At 43.2% G+C, this 17,042-nt stretch overlaps 1 protein-coding gene across 7 annotated transcripts in view; it reads left to right on the top strand.

The window, feature by feature from the left end:
- The window catches only part of LOC129334764 (uncharacterized), a 152,085-nt gene that overhangs the window by 23,477 nt on the left and 111,566 nt on the right, over window positions 1-17,042 (top strand). Inside the window, exon 1 of one of the 7 annotated variants that reach the window (XM_054987065.1) lies at window positions 5,347-5,366. The exons of the other annotated variants lie outside the window; for them this stretch is intronic. The gene's annotated coding sequence lies outside the window, so the exon portion shown is untranslated. Of the gene's footprint in view, window positions 1-5,346; window positions 5,367-17,042 lie in introns of those variants that run through there. 7 annotated transcript variants of the gene reach the window in all.

Below are 17,042 nucleotides of genomic sequence, written 5' to 3'. Positions count from 1 at the left end.
TAATCTTTTCTACAACTATTTCTTCACTCCCCAAAAATAATAAACCAAAAACTCCACTGATATCACATACCAGACTTAATGCCAAAACTTTTAAGAATTCTTAGCTATTAGCTGTGATTGCAGGAGGAAAAGCAGCATGGTATAGCCTGATCTCATCAGATATCAGAAGCTTAGCAGAGTCAATACTTGGATGGGGGACCACCAAGGAAAACTCTGCAGAGGAAGGCAATGGCAAACTGCCTCTGCTTCTCACTTGCCCCATTCAGGGGTCGACATAAGTTGTCTGTGATTTGAAGCACGTACATGTTACACAGAGAACTGTGCACCTTTGTGCTGTGGTCAAATTGAAAGAACACATGGAAGAAGTCCATTGTGTGGGGAGGGGGGAATATTAGATTGTTTATTATAAACAAGGAAGAGAGATAAAAGGCCCCTCAGAACCAGGCTGCTCTTTGGGGTTCCTGGTGTCCTGCCAGGATTTTTATAACTTCCATCATTTGAGCAAAAATTACAGAAAGGCAACTTATTGGTTAAACAAAATCATTGGTCAAGCAGGTGATGCCCATTCTGTCTGGCTAAGTTCCAGTAGTTAATTGCACTTTCTGGGCTGTCCATTCACAAATTAGCAATTGTTTATTATGTCAAAGAACACACTATTCTTCCATGGCACCTTCAGTATCAATAAAAGGCAGCTTTCTGGTGGATATAGGCCTCATCAAGGCTATTGGGTATCTGTTCTCAAAACAAATAGACCTCAAATACCTATTGTAAATCTGCCTATGTACCACTGTAGGAGTTTTTCTCATGACTGTATCTTAAAAGTGAGTGTTACATCTTACTCCCTCATATCTGAGGATGCCTTGCTTTGACAGGTTGGTCCTAATCTATTGTGGCCTTGGTGACAGACACGGTGTTACAATTGCTCATTACTGGTCTGAGATCTTAGTGGTATCTCCTAGCCTTATCAGTTGACATTAATCAGGGACTGGACAACAAGGTAATTTTCACTTTTACTCTCCTTTCACTTTTGAAGCTGAAGCAAGCCTAGAAGGATAAAGGGAATTATTAAAGATCATTTATATTGGTTATAAAGTTAGAATTCGGACTTATAAGCAGTGATTCTTTAATTACACTCTATTTAAATCAGGCTATACTTGATTACTATGAAAGTATGGATTCATATGTGAATATGCTAGTTCCTCTCAAAGAACCAGAGAAACTTATATTGGCCATGGCATGTATCAGAAGCATGTGTCCCACATACACACACAGCTGTGATTGCTTCTTTTGAAAGCTCTTTACTTCAGATTCAGTGTACCCTGTATACTAAATTGTGCAGAAAAACAGGCTGTCTTTAGTTTCTGCTCCACTGTTTTCTAGGACATTTGAAAGATGGACATTTGACTTGATACAAGATAACAGTTCTTTTGATTTTAATGTTAGAAGTTCTTTCACAGTGGTTGTTATTTTGTTGTCTTCTGTATGTCTGAGTTTGATTAAGAACAGCTAAGATGGAGTGAAAAGGATTAAAGTTCAGAATTCAAAACTGGGCAATCACAAGAATCTCCTATTTTTGGCTATGAAACATGCAGAAACCCGATCAATTATTTCAGTGCCTGTGAAAAATCCCCTTTTCTTTGTCACCTTTACATGTTGCATACTAGAAAACCTAATTTTAATTTAAAGATGAGATACAGAGCTTACATTATTAATGTGGCATAAACTTGAACATTTGTAGTAGCGCTGCTGAGAGTTGCAATGCTAGCTCAGCCAAAGCTGTGTGATCTTTTCTGTTATCTCCCTTTACATTTACAAATGCTGACATATAAAAAACTAAAATAATCAGAGGTTGCAGGCTAAGGGGAAAAACCCTGCTTTCGATCAGCATCCTACTGTCAGATTACTTAGTAGGTTCATCTGAAAAAACATGAAACCATGTAGAAATGGTTTAAGTATGCATCTGTAGGGCAAATGATTATCTTAGCACCATTCTTCCAAGTCACAAACAGGATTTTGTTTTTGTTTTTCAAATGTTTATTTATAGGATTATGGAATATTTTAGCCTGGGACTTCAATTCTACAGTAAATCCGAGTTTCCCAAATGTGGCGCAAGAGATACGCTTCATCATATAGGATTATAAGAGCATAACAGGAATTTAATATGACAGCTCAAAATTTCAGACTGAAATTTCCCTTTAGTTTGTCTCAGGGGAAGATTTAACTCAAATCTAGAAATGATTCTATTACAAGACTAAACTGTGTGTGTGTGGGGGGGGTGCTTATCTGAAAATGGCTGCATTCCATAAGGATATCCATTTGTACATCAAAGCATTATTGACTTTTAGTCTGCATTTAAAACAGGACTGGTCACAATCTAACTGCAACATAGTTTATGATTGATCTTTCTGTTGCACTTTTATCCTTCCCTTGTAACAAACTATGGTTATTGGGATTTTTGTGAAACCTAAATATGACTGATAAATGAATCTCAAGTCAGTAACAAGTCAGAGGCTTGGAAACAGAAATTGGATACAGAGCTGAAAACAATGCAGAAACAAAACATAAACAATTTGAAATATTACACAAAGCAAAATGATCCAGTCGGAACATACTTACAGCAATAGATAGTGCACAATAGTATAGCCTACAGTCCCTATCCCTTTCCAATGCATTTCACCAAACCATTCATTTCCTTACAGCACAGTCTTATTACATGTGTTAAAAAGCCCTCTTGGATAAATCCATTTTGTATAGTGCATGGAAAACCACTTCCCCTGAAGAAAATGGCTGCTTTGGAGGGTGGCCTGGCCTCCATGTCACCATACCCGACTGAAGTCCCTCCCCTCCCCAAACCCTGCCTTTCCCAAGATCCACCCTCAAATCTCCAGGAATGTCCCAACCTAGAGTTGGCAAACTTATCACACTGTCAGGCAGGCAAGCCAGCCTGCCAGCCATAACTGAGAATGCATATCTACTGGGGGGGATGGGCTTACTTCCTGTAGTGTAGCTTTCTTCCTTCACTGTAGGCTATGTTTTGCTAAGAGGCCTTATCAGTACAGCTGGCAACATGTGGGAACAAGTTGTGGGAAATTCAGCTTTGCATCTTTTGCAGGACTTTGGCTGACTTCAACTGACTTGTTTGGACTGGGGGTGGGGGAGGGGGACTGGGGTATAACCTCTCGGGGAATACTTTACTTCAGTATTCTAGGCAATCTCTACGTATCAGTGCACTTCTAAGGAGTTCTATCTGAATAAAGACCTTAAACTCATACAACCATATTGGATGAAGTGTCTGAGAAAATCCCCTAGCCAGGCCTGACATACAGTATGACTTTAGAAATATTTCCAGTCTTTATAAAACTGTTTTATTTTATTTTTGCTTAACTTAAAAATGCATATTATTCTGCACTTGTGTGGAGTCCCCCAGTTATGTAGAGACCCCCATCTTGTCTGGGTGGCCTAATTTTGCTGCTTTCACTGTCCATAAGTAGGGCCAGCCAGTTTACTATTGCTGGATATTGTGCTATTATTACATCATAGCAATCATGTCTACCTGGATTGTCTTCCATGCAGGAAAATCCAGTTGTGACTTGTGAGAGATTACTGTAGCATAATATCTAACAATGTGTGAGGAAGTCATAGCTGTATTAAAGAAGATGTACAAATCACCAGGCCTTTCCAGGCCCTATTCTGCACATATCAGTGTTCCTAAGCACTGCTCCTGAGATCTATGGCATGTAAGCTTAACATTTAATAGATAGCTCTGAGCGAAGGACTAAGATATTTTGTAGCTAACTGAGTAAGACTGAGCTTTTTATTCTCACTTTGAAGCAGCACTAAGAAGAAAAGAGTACTTTATCAAGTAAATCTGGACATACACATTTTCTGCACTAGTCAGGGCTGTCAGGATTGAAGAACAATAGTGTATATAAGAGTATCTAGTAAAAAAGAGAACACATCTGGTTAATCAGTGGGAATAAGGGACTAAACAGAACTTTAAGGGAGAGAAATTAACTGAAGAAGTAAATATTATGGTGAAAGGTTTCCATGATAGTCATTGGCAAGCATACTTCTTTATTCCCAAAAATGCATTTAGTAGATATTCAAGAGTGGATGTTCAGTAACATCACTGAGACCAGCTGACCTGTATTTAGATGGTCTAGTTTTTAGTGTGTGAGAGAGATGAATAATGTTATAAAGGGCAGATAATCACATTTTGAAGGCAAAGATCCCTTCTTTCTTATTCTCTAGCATATTGAACCAGTTGAAATGGCTAATTTAATGCTTTATCCTATTTTTCAATAAAATTCAGGCATGACTTTTGTCCGTAAACAAAGCATAAAATCTGTTGTGCTTGCATTCCTCTCTCCTCCATTTTATCCTTACAACAAACCAGTGACGTAGGTTAGGCTAAAAGCATGTGACTGGCCCAGGACCACTCAGCAAGCTTCCATGGCAGGGTGGTGATTCAGTGGTTAAATCATATCTGACCTGAAAATATTAGAAAATATGTGGTTTATAACCATTCATTAACTGAACTATTTTATTGTACTCTGTTTCCAGGAATCATGTCTAATATATAGATACAGATATACTAACTGAAACACATAATCAAATAATTTTGTTATATCATGAGAATTTAGTTTCCCTTTTATTATCCTGAGTTGAATATATGTGGCACATAATAATGTTTATTGAAGATTTAATAAATTGCTTCTATGATATGAACATAGAATGTAATAAATACTTGCTTAGATCTCATGAACTATTTATGTTCATGAAGATCTAAGAAACATATGCATTTGTGGTGGATAGGACTGGCTTCAGCTCCACCTCTCATGAGAAACCAACCAATGAAAGGGGGTGGAATGCTGTACTAATGGGAGTTGGTGTCTGTTGGAGTTGCTGTGATCAGGCTTTTGGAGCTACTGAGAGGAGGCAGCAGAGAACTGGCAGTTAAACTTGTTCTGTTACATTGAAATGTTCTCTGTTTAACCTCAGTATGTTTTTGTGTTTAAAACCATTCATTCCTATGTTCTACCTGGTAAATAAAGTTTAATTCTCTTTTGTTTTAACCCTGGCTGGCTTGGAGTTGTTGGCTGAGGGGAAAATATCATACACACAGATCACAAATGCTCTGGTCACCTTACATGTGCCTAGTGAAGTAAATGGTGGCAGCAAATATAGGGAAAATAACCTCTAAATACCCCTCCCCCTTCCCCTTATAGCCCTGGGCAGTAGCTGGATGAGGAGAAGTAAATATAAAGAACAGGCTGCCTATCTGGTGGAGCTTCTAGAAGAGAAGAGAGAGGACCCTGTGAGGATTTGAGTCAAGGCCTGTACCTGCTAAAGGTACAGAAGGCTAGGTATGTGGCATGTGGTGAGTACCCTTACCTGCCTGGGAAGTCCCAACCTGTGAAGGGAGATTTAGGGTGGCTGGCAAGGTGGTGAAAGGATGAGGGAGTGGACTGCCATAGAGCTCATGTAGTGTAATTTTCTCACCTCCCCCAACCATGGCAGCCTGAAATGCCCCCCAAATCCTGTTCTGGGGAGGGAGAGGGGTCAGGGACAGAATTTGGGGGGGGGTATTTTAAACTTCCACAGGAGGGAGATATAAGAAAGTTGTGTTCTGTGAATGCATATCCTTCTGCCTGCAGAAATACTCCAGGATATCGAAGCTATTTTATGTATGTTTTCCTATAGAGCTTTTGTTACACTATTTTCTGTTCATGGTGAAAGATAAAGCAAAGTACATGATGCAGTTTTAATGAAAGCATGTCATTTTTGGCTTCATTTCTGCAGTTGCTCAATGCCTGCTCAAAAAGTCAAATTTGGATGCCACTGGTCTGTATCCAACCATACGTTTGAGTGAGCAGGCTATCAAGGGAATGTTTTCTTTGCAGCTTTAGGCACACCTGGATCATATTGTTTTTCTGTAGTGCTGCCAGACTTGCTTTTACCTGAAATAGTTCCAGGGCAGTGCTTGTGTTCGTAGATGATATTTGCTTGCAAATTGCTGCTCCTAAGTCAGTAACAGTTATTTTCAATAACACCCATAGTAAGAAAGTGGCAATCAGGATTTTTTCAGGATTCAGTCCTAGAGATTATCATTCAAGCCTGCATAATCTCAATGCCAATTTTTTCCAAAACACTTTACATAGAGCTGCTCTTGGGTCAGATGTTCTGCAGAAGATCCTCTTCCTGAGAGGGCTGAAAATTCATCATAAAAATGCTTTCTGCTGAAATTTTTATGGTCAGCTATGCTCATTTCTCTAGGATAACATCTCTGTGTTAAAGTCAGTGTTTTGAAGCCAGAAAGAGATCAAATCTTAGTTGCTACTTGCTATCTCACAGTTGTAATATTGCCTTTGCCTGGGAATGGAAGCCAAAGCTTGAATATTTCTCCAGTGTGTGGCAAAAGCATTTCATCTGAGCTTGTTTTTGATATAATTGCTTTACCACAAACCCTGCTCTCCACATAAATCCACATGTAACTCATGATAATCTGAGGCATGTTCATGCAGTTATTTTGAACTTCGCATGAGCAGCTGCTGCTCTTCTTCATTTCATTTGTGCTTACAAACACAAAGATGGACTCAGTATAGACTGAACAGTGTATGGACACAGCCATAACCATTTCTGTGACAAATGGAAAAAGTACTGACCCATTATTAAAAATGACTGTCAGTTATCTTCACATAAGCGTAGTTTATGTTAGAATGCCCCCCTTTGGATTGTGATGCCACTCTTGTTCATAGAAAGAGGAATCTGACTTTATGAACAGTTCAGCCTCATCTGAGTCACTTTCACCAAATTCAAGAAGCATTATGTGCAGTTCTGTGATCCTTTTAAATGACCTCTGTTGTTTCAAAATATGGCTATTGGAGTTGTGATTTTAAAAAGAGAATTGGTTTTGGGTATGAGGAGCTGTTGAATTCTTTCCCCCTTGCGTCATTTTTCCAACTGAAACCTGCTAAGGGAGCTCTGACTCTTGAAAGCTTATACTCTGGAAATCATTGCTTTTTAAAGGTGCTACTGGACCCAAATCTTGCTCTTCTACTAGAGACCAACATGGCTACCCATCTGAAACTGCCATCCCAAGTTACTGTTACTTCTACTGGATTCACCTGCTGCCTTTTACAGAAGGGAAAGTACTATTTTGTTGAGATGTTTCAGGGGTGACATAAGTACTGGGATGTGTTTTAGACAAGTTTAAGTAGTTCTTTATGGACTAGTCCCAAAGGTTCACCATTGGAGACCAGTTGTCATCAGTGTGAGATTTATCTTGTGGGGTTCCTCAGGGCACAGTCTTATCCTCCATGCTATTCAATCTTTATGTAAAACCCTTAGAAATTATTTGTTGTTTGAAAATTGAGTGTAATCGATTAGCTGGCTCAAGACCTGGTAGAGGTTTTGAGCCACTGTGTGGCTGTTATGTTTAAATGGATAAGAGTGAATAAAGTGAAACTGAACCCAATAAGATGGAGGAAATGCAGGTTGGGAAGTCTGAGGTCTTAAAGGACATTGGGATCCAGTTCACCCTGTCTGACTAGGTTAGAGTTTAGGGATTAAAATGGATTGAACATGACTGCTGGAGAAACAAGTCGATACAGCTGCAAAAGACATTTTATTTCAACTTCATTTAGACTGGAAGGTCTACCCAGACTTAGCTGAACAAGCCACCTGGATCCATGCCATGGTAACATCAAGACTAGACTACTGTAATGCATTCTACATGGGCTTGGAGTCTCCAATTGGTATAGAAGGCTGCTGCTCAATTATTATCAGGAAAAAAACATAGGAAATGCCCACTGTAACCAGCTCTGTCTTGAAATATGCAAAAATAACATTAGCATTAAAGAATCCTTTAAATCAAATGTGAAGTACACTCATAAAATAAGAAATACCTATCTGTTAGCAGTTGCCAAATACTTCCATTTAGACCTCAACACAATTACAGGTGTTAAAGTGCAGAGTGCAAAGACAATAAATATAGAATGCAAGGTCATAAATACAATAAATGTGAAAAAGAGGTCATAACTCATAGGTACAAAAATCATGCCATATTATCAGAAGCTACACCCCTTCTGCAGTCACTCTACTGGATGCCCATCAAATAAACAATAATAATGAATGTGTTTAATTCAAGGTACTGGCAACTCTTCATGGTCTTGGACCTTCATATATACAAGATGACCTCTCCTGCTATGCTCTGCCATGATAGATCTGCTCATCTGAACAGGGTCTTTTGTGGGTACCATCCTGAAAATGGGCAAGAACAATAACTGCCTGTACTTTTGAATTTTTGTTGTGGCCCCCACTTTGTAGAATGGTCTGCCTGAGATCTTCAGTAAGTGTCATGTATGCCAGCATCCATGCCATTGTTGAGTTCATATGCCATATGCCATTATTGTGTTCTTTGGCTATAATGCCAAAGTGCAATACTGTATCTTATGCATTTGATATAATTCATCTGAAGGAGTCTAGATTTCTAATACTAATTTCTAGAGGAGCAAGTGGCCTATTTCTTATCTCTAAGAAATATGCACTTTCATTTCTGAATGGCCTTGGACCAAAGCTGCAGCTGTGTACTGAAATGTATCTTTTCACAGGAGGGAATGATTCCACTCTGTACTCTATCTAGACTAAACTGCTTTGTTCCCATGTAACTGTTTCAGTTTCATGCCTAAATGCAAAGGGGCGGGAGAACGTTCCCCTATGTCAGTTGTCCTATTGTTTGACTAATTACTTCTGCCAACTTCTACCTATGAGTGCATATTTGAACTGAATAGATCTCTAAATAAAATTCCTTCAACCAATGTACCTGTTTGCTTGCTGTGAGGGACTTGGGGATCTGACTGCCAGGGACTGACTTGACAGTAAGGCTCCTATGCATCTCTGATTCTGAAAACTATGTAATCCAGAATTGTTCATGAGAGCATTTTTATAAAGCTCACTCACCTGCTGGAGTGCCTGCAAGCCATGCATATGCAGAGTGAGATAAGTGGTTTAGCTTTAAACTCATTTTTTTTACTGGTTTTAGATTCTCCTTCAAATCTGGGAAACTCTCTCTAGTTTGCAGAACTGTCTGTTTTGTACTCAAGTGGTCTTGATCCATGGGTTTAAATATCTACACGTGAGGCCACTTAGGAATTAGTATATACAAGTGGGGACTCACAAGGGTTTGTAGGGACATCTTATTTTACCTTGCTCACCATGTCCTCTTTCTCTTTCCTGTCCTCATAGTCTCTCCCTATTTTCCTGCTTCATTCTCTCCTTTCCAACCATCTTTATCTACCTCTCAGTCTTCATCTTTCCTCCTTTTCATGCCCCCTCCCCAGTAGTATTACTTGGCTTTCCACTCTGAGAATAAAAGTTCAAAGTCATCTGTACAAATTCTAGAGATTAGTATTTTCCATACAGGTGTGGGCTTCTGTGATTTCTTCATTGGTGCTGTGGCTTACGATTAGACATGGGCACAAACCGCATTACGAACTTCCAAAACCCACGAAATTGGTGATCGCGCAATCACGATCTGGCAGATCGTGATTGTCCTCTGCCAATGAACCAGCGTTCGGAAGAAGACTGGTTTGGTGCGTTTGGCCGCGGTTCAGGACTCCAGACAGTCAGACACCATCAATCAATTCCCCTGGAAATGGAGCCGGGGGATTGCCTGAACTCTGTCTGCACTCCTTCTGTCTGCGCTCCCAGGCTGGGTTTCACTTTCAGCAAGCAGTGGAGTGTGACAGAGCTGCTGCTAGCTACTTGCTAGCCTTTGGGGAGAGAGACAGAGAGACTTTAATTGAGCTTGGATTTTGGAGATAGGGATCTATCTCCTCTGGTTCCAGGGCTGCTGCCAGGCCCTGGGGCCAAGCTCACTGGGCTCCTCGTCTGAGGTCTCACAGTATTATTAGTGCCTGATCGGGTCAGGCCTCTGGGACTGGTGGGCTAGGGCTCAAGTTTCTCCCTCCCTCTGGTGCCAGGGCTGCTGCAAGTGGGCACCTCAGTTGAGGGCTCACCAAATGATTATTATTATTATCACAATCATTATCATTTTCATTATTATTCTTATTGTTACTATTATTCTTATTAGTCTCTGTGCCTATTCTGCCCAGGCATCTTGGTGTGCTGGGCTACGACTGTAGCCCCAGCCTCTGGGTCCAGTGCTGCTGCCAGGTCCTGGGGCCAAGCTCAGTGGGAACCTCAGCTGAGGGCTCACACAGTATTATTAGTGCCTTATCTGGTCAGGTCTGTGGGAGTGGTGGGCTAGGGTTCTAGTCCCTCCCTCCCTCTGGTTCCAGGGCTGCTGCCAGGCCCTTGGGCCAAGCTCAGTGGGCACCACGGCAGAGGGCACACAGAGTCATCTCCTTTCCTGTCCTCCTTAATTCTAGTTTGGTGGCACAATGAGTCTTCCTGTTGTGTTGGCTGCCAAGGGTGGTTGTGAAGTCCAATGGCAGTCCTCCTGGTTCAGTTGTGGAAAGCAGTATTGGGTGTGGCTTGGGGGCAGCGGTGAGTCCTTCTGCTTCCCCGAATACACCTGTGGGGGCTGTAGAGGAAGCCAAAAAGGTCTTTGCGCAGGGGGGAGAGAATCTCTCTCAACATTTTGAGGAGGGGGTGGGTGATAGATCCCTGGAGGAATGGTTTTTGTGTTACAAAAGATCCCTCCCATCACCATCCCAAACTCTCTGTGATGTCCCCTCCCGCAGTCCACCCCTCACCCCATCATCCGTGTCCAGCCCCGCAGCGCAGCCTGTAACCGTTCGTCCTCCTTCCCCTGGGACAGTTAGCGGTCAATGTTACAACACCTCCATATGGAGTCACTTTTGGGCCCTTCCTGATATCCCCCGTGCAGTGCGGTGCCGTGCCTGTGATGTCCTGGTGCGCAGGGGCAAAAACCCAAAGCACCTGTCTTCGACAGCCCTGACTTGGCACCTGGAGAGGCACCACCCGAGCCTGTCTTCCTCCTCACCCAGTGAAATATCCATTGGGGGGAGAAAGGGGGCCACCCGCTCTTCTAAGTGGGGGTCAGTGGGAGGGTCACTTTGCCCTGAGGGTGATGCTGGTGAGAGCAGAGTGCTCTGGCAGGCTGCGCTGGCAGAGGTTGTCCCCTCGGGGTCTGGGACAGTGCCGCTTACAACCTCGAGGCTGATGGCTCAGGAGGTAGCTGCCGCCACAGTTCCAAATGACGCATCCTCTCCCTCCCACGCAGGGAATACCAGCGCGCTCCTCTTTGGCCTGGCGGTTGTGGGGGGATGTTCCTACTTACCCCCAACATGACAGGCCCTCTCCCTCCCATCCTTTCCGGCAAGGCAAGAAGGTGGGTGATGCTGCTGATGGAAGCCTCCTTTGGGCACTTGTGCAGCAGCTCAGGAACTGTTTCACATATAGTTCATGGTGCCCCCATCCATCGCAAACGCAGAGCCCTCTGAGCAGGGGGGAATGGGTCCCTCGACTCATGTCCTTCCTGCAAAGGCAGGAAGGTGGCCGATGTCAGCTGCTGCTGCTGCTGTCCTGTTTCTGTCTCCCCCTCTCAGGAACCACTCTGACCTGTCTAAGCAATGTTTCCTGTCCTACCCTTCCCCTACTTTCCGCAAAGGCAGGACAGCGGGTCATGTCAGCCGCTGTTTCATGAGGGACTATCCTGTTACTACTCTCTCCTTGGTTACACAGCTTGGTTGCTATCGCACAGCCTATTGTACCATATAGGGATACAGTCTGTTGCACAGCGTGGTGACTCCCCTGTCAATGGGACTGACACGACCCCTTTCAGCTGGATGGGAATGTGTCCCGCAACTCCCGTCCTTTCTCTCAAGGTAGGAATGTGGGTGCTGCTGGCTGCCACCAGAGAAATCCTCAGTGGGACCCTTGGGTGAGGACCTGCCCGTGGTTGCTGGGGGATCTTGCTGCTCCCCCTCCACGTGTCGGACAGAACAAGACAGAGAGACAGATAGAAAGATGTGTTGAAAAACAAAACCATTGGAAAAAGATGGACACATGAGCATACATATAGATGAAGATAGAGAAAGGAATGTAGAAAACAATATAGTTATAGAAAGAGGGGGGGGAAGACAGCTAGAGATGGAAAGAAATAATAAAGGGCAGATATATGTAGAAAGAGAGGAATTCAGATAAATAGTGGGGGAATCACATAGGAAGAAACAGAGAGAGAGAGAAAGTTGCAAATAGACAGTGAGAGGGAGATACAGAGAAACAGATAGAAAGGGGCACACAGATGTCAACTATTCTAGAACTAGAAACAGAATGTGAATGCAACAAAGAGATATAGAATTGAACAGAACATGACACATCAATGGAGAAAAGGATTGAAAATCAAAAACAGAGAAAGAGGCAAACGTTGCAGACTGTATAAGTAGAATGAACAATACGATAGAATGTATGTGCGTATATTAGAGAATGTCTATTAACAGTGAGAGAGTGGTATATATTGGGAGAATTGAATGTAGAAAATGATACAGATTGAAATAGAAAGAGAGGGGACATCACCCCCCTTCCGGCCTGCGCCCAGAATAACTGCGCACTCCTGTGAGGCCAGGTGGTTGCAGGGGGATCTTACCACTTACCCCCCCCCCCAGATGACAGGTCCTCTCCCTCCCATCCTTTCCGGCAAGGCAGGAAGGTGGGTACTGTCGGCTGCCACCATATTACTCCTCATTGGGACCCTCGGGTGAGGACCCACAGCTGCTGGGGGAATGCGAATGCATCAAGGAGATACAGAATCGAACAGAACACGCCACATGCATGGAGAAAAGGATTGAAAATCAAAAACAGAGAAAGAGAAAAACATTACAGAAAGTATAAGTACAATGAAAAATACACTAGAATGTATGTACATATATTAGAGAATGTATGTTAACAGAGAATGGTATATGGTTGGAGAACTGTATGTAGAAACAGATAGAGATTGAAATAGAAAGAGAGGGGATATCACCCGCCCTCCGGAATAAATGTGTGCTCTTGTGAGGCCAGGCAATTGCAGGGGAATCTTCCCACTTACCCCCCATGTGACAGGTCCTCTCCCTCCCATCCTTTCCGGCAAGGCAGGAAGGTGGGTACCATCGGCTGCTGCCACACTGTTTATAAGTGGGTCCCTCGGGTGAGGACCCGTGGTTTCTGAGGGATCAGGCCCCCGTCTGAATGACATGTCCTCTCCCTCCCATGCCAAGAATACCAGCATGCTCCTCTTTGGCCTGGCGGGCAGGCACATGGGGCGTGCCACCAGCGAGTGGCCAGACCCCCTGCCCTCTGAGGGGAGGTGGCTCGTCACTGCCTCCCTGTGCCCGCCAGGCCTGGCGGCCGCCGGTATCTTCCACATTCCTGCCCTTACTGGGAATACCAGCATGCTCCTCTTTGGCCTGGTGGGTGGGCACATGGGGGGTGCTGCCGGCGAGTGGCCAGACCCCCCACCCCCTGAGGGGAGGTGGCTCATTGCCACCTCCCCAGGCCCGCCAGACCCACCAGCCGCTGGCAGTACCCACCATCCGGCTTGCGCCAGGAATACCAGCACGCTCCTCTTTGGCCTATCAGGCAGGCACATGAGGGGTGCTGCCGGTGAGCAGCCAGACCCCCACCCCCTGAGGGAAGGTGGTTCATCACTGCCTCCCCATGCCTGCTAGGCCCAGTGGCCACTGGCAGTACCCACTGTTCCTGCCCTCGCTTGGAATACCAGCGAGCTCTTCTTTGGCCTGGTGGGCGGGCACATGGGGGGTGCCACCAGTGAGTGGCCAGACCCCCATCCCCTGAGGGGAGGTGGCTCATTGCCGCCTCCCTGTGCCTGCCAGGCCCGGCGGCCGCTGTCATGACCCACTGTCCAGCCTGTGCCGGGAATACCAGCGTGCTCCTTTTTGGCCTGGAGGGCGGGCACATGGGGGGGTGCTGCCGGCGAGTGGCCAGACCCCCCACCCCCTGAGGGGAGGTGGCTCATCGCCACCTCCTCATGCCCGCCAGGCCCTGTGGCCACCATCAACACCCACCTTCTGTACACTGAGTGAACATCAACCGGTGGCTCTAATTGTATCGAGTGGGAGTTTCCTGGGGCCTTGGATTGGAGAGGGTATAACTTTAAGATCCCTTTTGCAATCTTGTCCAAACTTGGGTGATGGCTGTGGGAGAGCCTGCAAAACACTCCCTGGGAATATGGGCTCTCTAAGTGCAACGGGGGCCATTCTGAGCCCCACGAACCATGAACTGGTTCAACAACTGAAAATGTTCATTTCGGTTCGTGACCTCGGGATTGTCGTCGGCACTGAACCATGAACCGCGGAATCATTACATTTTTTGGGTTAGTGCCCATGTCTACTTACGATTCAATGCAGCAGCAAAGTCACATCACATTTCCTCTCATGTTCCCTTCCTCTCTCTACACATACTACCAGCAGGTTTTTTCAGGTTTATTAGCTGACGTATCATTATACCACTATCATGTTAATATCTACTAGTTCATCTGAATTCATAGGTATCAATATTTTAAGTGAGTTTTTAGCCCCTTTCATAGTAGCCATAAGGGAAAAGACAGATTTCCACAATGAAAGATGCTAAAGATTTTTCCTTTAAAAAATTACCTATGAATTCATAGAAACTGATCAATTGTTTTAATATTGCCTTTTTTAAAATGTCCTCTGGTAGTGGTAAGGAAGTGGCTGATATGTGTGACTGGACAAGGGAAAATGACACCAATGTAAGTGGGGCCCAGGAAGACTCAAACTTTCCAATCCATATATGTGGCACCTTGCCATTGCTGTGATGTCCCCAATAGCATCCAAGTTGTGTAAGTGACTTCTGAGAATCTCCAGCATGGACATGCTTTAAGAATCTGTCTCCTCAAGTATACACTACCTAATTAGAATAATTGTGTCTGCTTGACAAAGGAATTGAAGCCCAGTTTCATTGCATGATAATGGCATTGTGGTCTTGTCATAATGGAGTTGTTCCCTCTGTAGTGGAAAGGGCCACAAAATTATCTATATTTATTCAGAACACCAGAGAAAGGGAACGATAACATTGCTTGGTCTGATTACTTTTATTTCTTCTGCAATCCTGTGCTGTTTGGTGAATTGCTTCACTGAATTGCACAGGACTTAGTTCCTAGCAAATTGGACTTTTCTGGCACTGCTACATTGCTGCAGTTCAAAGCATACTTAACTAAGAATTGCTCATAGAACTTTTAAATAGCTGTGCATAGGATCAAGCAGTTACAGGCTTACTATTTTGCTATTCCAGGAAAAATCTTCCCCATCCTACTTATTTTGTTTATTTTTTCCCAAGGAGGAAACCAACTTTCTACCAGTAATGAATTTTTTTACTGTAAACTGGAGTATAAACATGAGCAGGTTTTTTTCACATAACCCTCTGTTGTACATGATGGTCTTGTGATTCTCAGTAATGAAGTATACATTGAAATCCATCACCTCAAACTTTAATTTGCTCCTACAGGTAGAAAATGGATTTTGCCATAACCAGTGCAGGGAATATAAATGCAAAGACTTCACCCATTGATTTTAACTTATCCTTTCATCTGGAATATACAGCAAGGCCAATTTTAAATTTTCAGGTCAAAGGCAAATGCTGAAAATGCAATTTGTAAAAAAGTAAAAGTACTGCCTATGGCTTTTCATTTAGTATATACTTGATCCATATTGAAGTTGGAATGATACAATGCTTCCAATGTCTACCTAGCCACTACTGTATTTTATGAAAATCTAATACTCTGTGGCATTACTTAATAAGATGGGAACATCATATTGTATTAGATTTTCTCCCTGAGAAAGTCACATCACATTGTATTAAATGCTGAGATTATGTTACAGGAACTTGTAACTGTAGATTCTGTTGCCGTATTCAGCATGCTGCTCTGTCTCATACACTTTGCAAAGTACCTGTCAGCATGCACAAAGGCATTGATTAGAAGCTGTTATAGATTCTATACAGCATTGATTAGAAGTTGTTATAGATCATGGATACCAAGCAACATATTAGAGATCTATCAACAGCAATAGGAATTAAATTTCCAGCCTCTACAATAGTTTTTGGGACTTTGATATTAAATTTCAAGCTTTACAAAAAAAATGATTTGAGGGGAAGAGTCTTGAAATTCATGCAATGTGCTAACTATTTGATAAATGACCAAAAGCTTATTTTCATATGTGAATAATACTTACCAGATCTAACAATCTGAGGGCTTATCTTAACCTGTACACAAAAGCACCATCTCTTTCAGAAATTTGTACAGCAGCGATGAAGCATAATTCATAACCATGGTTTATTGTAATGATGGTTATAGTTTCTGAAAACAAGAGCTGTCTCACAGATGATTATTCATATCTGATTTTCCTTAGCAATGCCAGTTTCATTGCCTTCAGTTGCCTGACACAGAGAAGGCAAAAAGGCACAACACCCATTTTGCCTCAGTTTTCTCCCTGAAGGTGAGAACAAGCCCACCTCAAAATGGTAGTAGATAAGACATGGTATTGGAGCTACTGGTTGACATTGGCAGAGAAGTTGTTGAGAAGCACCTAGCTGCACTGGATGTGTACAAATCTTCTGGCCCAAATGAGGTGCACCTGAGGGTGCTTAAAGAACTTTCAAAAGAATTTGCAGACCCTTTGTCAATCATCTTCCAGGTCTCTTGAAGGACAGGTGATGTGCTGGAGGAGGGCAAATATTATCCCAATCTTCAAGAAAAGGAAAAAGGATCATCCAGGGAACTATAGGCCTGACTTCTGTCTCAGCCTGACTTCTGTCTCAGGGAAGATACTGGAGCAAATATTAAAGTCAGCAATCTGCAAGCATCTGACAGACAACATGGTGATGCATGGATTTGTCCCCAACAGGTCCTGCCAGACCAATCTCATTTCTTTTTATGACCAGGTGACAGGCTTACTGGATCTTGGGAATGCTATTGATGCAGTTTATCTGGATTTCAGTAAAACTTTTGACAAGGTTCCACATGATGGTCTGATGAGTAAACTAGAGAACTGTGGCCTCCTCAGTTAGGATGGTTAGATGAATAGGGAACTAGCTGAATA

Source organism: Eublepharis macularius, chromosome 8 (assembly GCF_028583425.1).
Source record: "Eublepharis macularius isolate TG4126 chromosome 8, MPM_Emac_v1.0, whole genome shotgun sequence".
Taxonomy (NCBI): domain Eukaryota; kingdom Metazoa; phylum Chordata; class Lepidosauria; order Squamata; family Eublepharidae; genus Eublepharis; species Eublepharis macularius.
This window is presented reverse-complemented; position numbering and strand designations above follow the sequence as displayed.